Below are 6000 nucleotides of genomic sequence, written 5' to 3'. Positions count from 1 at the left end.
CTTGACCTGGATGGGAAAATGCAATTCCCTTGGAGAGGTTTCTTTTTACAAGACTCTAGGCCTAGTTTTTGCCCAGGTTTCTTGCAACTGGATGGTTCATGCACACTTATAAATTGTTGATTATATATAAAGTGCTACTTTTTCTGAAGCTCAGGTGACATTTACTGTTTAACTCCCTTCCAGAACTCCTTCCTTAGTGGGGAGAAAAAAGCCCCAACGACCTGCAAATCCATGCCAATTTCAGCACCTTTGCCCTTATGATTGACGCCTTCCCTCCACTGCAGGGTGAAGATCGCTGCAAGTGGGAATTCCTTCTCCTGAATTAATTAACTCTGTATTGTTATTGCCTTTGATCTACTGCCATAGGAACAGGGACAAGCACTAGAAAACCTCCATTTGTGTGCATTTCTTACGCAAATAGCTCTGGACAGAATATTAAAGGGATCGTTTAGAAGACGGTGGGCAGAAATAGTCCCTTCCCCAAAGCTGCCCTTGAGACTGAGGTTCACTGTGGAAGCTGCATGGGAACAGTAACAGACCTCTAGTGGCTCTGTTTATACAGATCGTCCAGCTTCCTAATTGCTCACCAGCACAGTAGTTTGGAAAGCCATATAGAGATTTCCCATAAGGATTACAACATGGTGTCATTTCAACTTCTCTGCATTTCCCATCCCGTTGCCTGTTTGTTTTATTTTCCTCACCATAACATCTGTCCCACGTCGCTGAGAGATTTCACAATTGGAAACCTGCTATAAATTATGACACGGAGTTAAAGGACTTCAGTGTTTACCTCTCTGCTATTTTTTTCAAGGGACATCAGGTTAGCTACCTCTTTAAAATAAGCCCTCTCGTTTTTTCTATTTATATACTGATGTTTGTAAAAGCTGTCTTTAGAAACTGGGGAAAAAAAAAAAAGAGTATTTCTGTCCTTCCTGCTTGTACCCTTTTCCATTTATTTTCCATTGAATTCCTAGAGAAACAAACTTCTGGAAGTGCTGGCAGAAAATAATCTTTAGCAAGCTCTGTCCCTAATGGCCCGTGGGGATTCCAGATAAAAAACAATTGCTCACATTTCTGTTCCCCAGTATCTGACGGCGACTGTGGCAGCTTTAACACTGCCAGTGCCAGCCTGCGTCACTGGTGACAGGGCTGTGCTGACCTCTGGTTCCCACCAGAGTGGAAGAAGGCAGTCTGGAATTCTGGAGAGCAGGACAGCCCGCTCTGCTTGGCTCTACGGGAGGCTGCGATTTGTGTGTGATCCTACGGATAGTCAGTGACAGTTTCAGCATGACAGACTGTTTTACACTGATCAATGCTTTCAAGGCTCGTGTCATGTATCATCGCCGTGTAAAGACCAGAGATGTTTAAATGTGTGATGAAACATGCAGGACTATATTCTCAGAATCCAAGGACATCTCAGTCTCTGGTGACTTTACCTGCCACTGCAACCTTTTTCCTCCAAACCAGAAATCAGCACACAGCTTCTGCAGGAGTGCTCTTGGCTCTCACTTGCAAACGTGGAGCACTCGCAATGCTCCACAACATCAGCCATGCTTTCTCCACAGCAGCCAGGGGAGAATCAGAGGCTTATACGGCTGGAAGGGAGGATCGTTACATTTGTCACTCTTGGCAAATGCTTGTCTAACTTCCTAAACGAAGGACAGTGATTCCACATCCTCCTCAGATACTTCTGTGTGTCATTATCCTCACTGCTTGCTGCCTTCTAACATCCAACCTCAGTCTCATTTTCTGTAATTTAAGCTCATCACTTGTCCTGTCCCTCATGGATACAGAGAACAATTTGTTCCCCTTTTCTTCCCAGCCACCTATCACATATTTGACAGCAGTAACCCTGTCTCCCTCAGTCTTCTCTAGACTAAAGAAAGGCAGTTTGCTTCATTCATCCCTCCTTGGTTTTCAAGACCCCTGATCATCCCTCAGCTGTCCTCTGGACCTTGTCTTGAGCACAGCACCCGTGGCTGGACATCACACTCCAACTGCAGTCTCACAGAGAACTGAACAGAAGGGTTATTTGCAGGGTACATGCCTATGCACACATCCTAGTAGGGCATTTCCCCTTTTTGCGTTAACAATTAACTCATATTTGGATTGTGACATGGAACATCTCGCAGATCTCTTTAGGCAAAGTGGCTACTTGTGAAAAAAATTCACCACCCTATATATATAGAATTAATTATTCCTGGTAATGCCTATGTATAGAAACTGAGAACTGTCCTTACTGAAATGAATCCTATTTTTAAGACCCTTTGTCTAAATACTTTTTAAGTGTATCTTGATATTTCAAAACCATGATATTCTCTATTCCACTGTCCAAGCTGTTTGTAATCCCCTTAGATCAGACTGACCCAGCAACTCTTCTTGATCCGCCTTTCACTTTTTAAAGTATAACTAATAACTACGCTCTCTGTGCAGTTTTCCAATCAATATTGCATCATCCTCGACCATCTCCATCTACCACAGGTTCCCTTCATTTGCTTAGGAGTATTGCGTTACACTGTGACGAAAGTCTCACCACCGTCAAAACATAGGACTATTATTGCTTCTCCCTTATCAAGGAGGGTTTTTTACCCTGTCATGAAAGGAAATTTGACCTGTTTTACACAATTTGTTTTTGACGAATCTATGCTGGCCATTATTCATCTCTTTGTTTTGTTTTAGGTGCTTACCAAAGTTTGATTGTTTGTTCCAGTATTTTTCCGGGAATTGAAGTTAAACTGAACAATCTGTAATCCCTAGCTCCTCCTTTTTTCCCTTTTAAAGGCAGGAACTACGTCTGCACTTTTCCAGGCTTCCAAGTACAATCTCTGGACTCCATAACATCCCAGAAGCCAGGCAAGGTTACACTTAGAGCTTTTGCGGTTAAATAACTGGATGGAGAGATTACCCCAGGATGAAATTCATCTGGCCCAACTGACTTGAACATTATCTGAAGGATCTTCTGATCTAGTCTTTGTTCTAGTTTTGTGATCTCAGCCCCCTCTGTCATTGAAATTGATTGTGATATTTGTGTGAAGCGATAACAAATGCAAAAAGGTACGAAACAGCCGAGACCCTAGCCATGAACAGTCCATAGCCTTTCTTCCCCACTGGAGAGCACGTTTTCAGTAGCCTGGGTCTTCCTCTTGCTGCTAAGGTACTGATGGAAAAACTACTTGTTACTTTAAAGTCTTTTTTTAATGGGATCCCATTTTGCTGCTTGACCTTTGTGGTTTTCTCCTCACATATTTGGACTGGCTTCTGCCTGCTTTTTAGCCTGAGGTCAAAGAAGAGCTGATGATGTCTCCAAGCTGATCTACTGCTACACCTCCTATGAGCTCTCTGGTTTTTGGATAGCCGATGCTCATTGCTGTTCTCGCCAAGGTGCTTTCTATGTCATTAAAACTTCTCACTCGCCCAAGATCCAAAATGATATGCCTTTAATTACTGAGTAAGTGGCTTTAGTGGAATCACCACTGGTTTATCTTGGTCTAGCAAAGATCAGAAGCCTGACTTTTCTTTCCACCTCTTACCAACTGTTGGGCTCCACCCGGGAACATACAGTTTCCGCTGGTCAGTTTTTGTTTAACCTCTTGTCCTTACTGTAAGTGATGGGTGCAGATCACAAAATCTTCTAACCCAGATCTCAATTTTACATAGTCCCAAGTGCTAGAAATGCTAGAAATGTTTACAGCCAGAGGTATTCTTCAGGTTCATCTCAACTGCTCATTAGAAAAAAATCTTTTCTCATTTGGGTACCTTTTTTTTTTTTTTTTTTTGCTGGCTTCCCTCTCAGCCACCCCGCCGAGCTTGATGGCAGAACAGACTGGGCTGATGGAGTGGGGAACGTGTTTTTGTTGTCATACGTACAAAAAACTCAAAATTCACCAGTAATGTAATTGTGCCGAACTCTTGCCTGCACAGAAACTCTAGCTTGCCTTCCGTTGTCACATATTCTTCTCATCAGCAAAGATACTCAAAAGCTCACTGCCTGAGGAAGCCGGAGCTGTAAGAGCGGTGCTGTAAATACAGCAGTGTTACCCCGCTATAATGGTGCTCTTTCAAAAGAGCAGCATAAGCAGCCAAAAGGGGAAGGAGTTCAGACAGTCTTTCTGTTGCCCAAGAGGAAGCAAATTTCAGATAGCACTTCGGTTCCCTTTAGTTATGATTCACCATAAATGAACAGCTAAAACATCAGTTGATAGTAAGGCCATGCAAGCAGGGACGTCCAGAAGTGGAGACCCAAAGGAAAAAGCAGAGAAAGCTGGCTGCTTGCCTGGCTGTGAGTCGCCTTCCTTCCCATTCTGCTGCTTTTGTTTTTAGGGTTCCTGTGCATTTTGCAGTGTCAGCCAGTTGTCAGAGAGGAGAAGATAGCCTTGCACGGGTTTCAACTAAGCCAGAGACCCCAGGCACCTCCCAGACCCTAGGCTGGGACATGTTCACCACTGCTAACTGCTGCTAAACCAAAGCAATGGTCTAGGTCATAAAGCAAGTAACAGAATACCCTGCTGATAAACTGCGGTGTATGGAAACTTACACAATATTTATGGATTGTTAAAGGTTAACACTAGAAGAAGCAAACCATAACATCTCTGTTGGCCTCCTTTAACAGAATTGTTATCCAACCTTAGCATGACAATTTTCCATGAAAGAACAATTAACTCTGCTTCTCAGCCTGGGCAAATTGTGCCAATAGCACAGTATCCCTCTGCTCAGCCACTCTTAAAGTGCCTCCTGGTCTGAATTTGTTGTGCTTGCAGCCACTGGATCTTATTTTGTCTTGTTTTAGTTCTTCTCCGTGTCAATATGCATAAATCATGTGTGACCTGTGTGTGAAGAGACTGATGCACAGAGGCACATAGTGTATCACATCTAAAAAGCAAGGGAGAGGCATTTCCAGTTTTTAAAAGAAATCATTAGAGACTACTTGTCAAGAAGCAAGGCAAAAAGCCACCATGCTTGGAAAGAAGGAAGAGAGGTGTGTTGTCAAGCTGGCAAAGAGACGGGGGGACATTAAATCCCCCAAACAACAGAAAAGTTCTCCACTGTCCTGCACATATTGCCACTGTTAACACCAGGTACAAAATGGGTATAAAATGACATTAAACAAGATAGTGGTGTAGGGTAATGGATGAGATCACTTCTGTCGGAAGACTCCAATGGCCTTTGTCTCCATCTCTTTTTTACAAATCCATATCAGACTGGGAAAACAAAGCCTCGCTGAACTTGCATTTGCCAGCTCTGCATGAGACCCCGCATGAGCGGAGATGGGTGGGGTGAATGAAGGATGATGAAGGAGATGGGTGGGGTGAATATATGATGACCAACGTTAATGAAAGCTCCCTACCAAACAAAGTTTCTTCCTACCAATATATCCCACTATCTAAAGTTATGTATTTACTGACCAGCCTGTTTGCTAGCATCGTTCAGCCAGGCAAAGGAACAACTGTGACATGTCCCCACCCCACCATGTCTCATGGTACCTTTGGCTACAGTCCTGCTGGCAAAAGCTGTGCTAGAGAGACTGGAGGGTGGAGAAATGAGTGTGGGGGGTGTGCTAGATGCCAAACACCTGATCCCTCTTCAGAGGGAATCCCTCCACAAAAAAAGGATTGTCTTACACCAGCCTGCAGAAGGATGGGCTGATACCCGAAAGAGATTAAAAGAGTAAAGCCATGCTCAAGCCGAGCTGCCTTGTGGAAAATCAGGCGTTCTCCATGTAGCAAGGGTCCCTGCGTGCTCCTATAACTGGAGCGAAGGGAAAACTATCAGAAGTAGGAGGAGAGATTAATAAAAGCGTATTTTCACATTTAAAGGCTGACCTTATATTTGGAAATAGCTAACTTTATCCCTTGCAGTAGAAGTGAGCAGTCCACGTGCCTCACCTGCACAGCGAGAGGGGAATTCTTGGCCAGAGGGAGGTATTAAGGTGGGGAGAAGGACCTCCAGGCAAGGGAGGTTAACATAATTATTTACAATAATGGATTGCTTTTTAATAAGGAC

The sequence above is a fragment of the Numenius arquata genome, chromosome 6 (assembly GCF_964106895.1).
Source record: "Numenius arquata chromosome 6, bNumArq3.hap1.1, whole genome shotgun sequence".
Lineage (NCBI taxonomy): Eukaryota > Metazoa > Chordata > Aves > Charadriiformes > Scolopacidae > Numenius > Numenius arquata.
The sequence above is the reverse complement of the archived record's forward strand: the minus strand, read 5'-3'. Positions refer to the sequence as shown.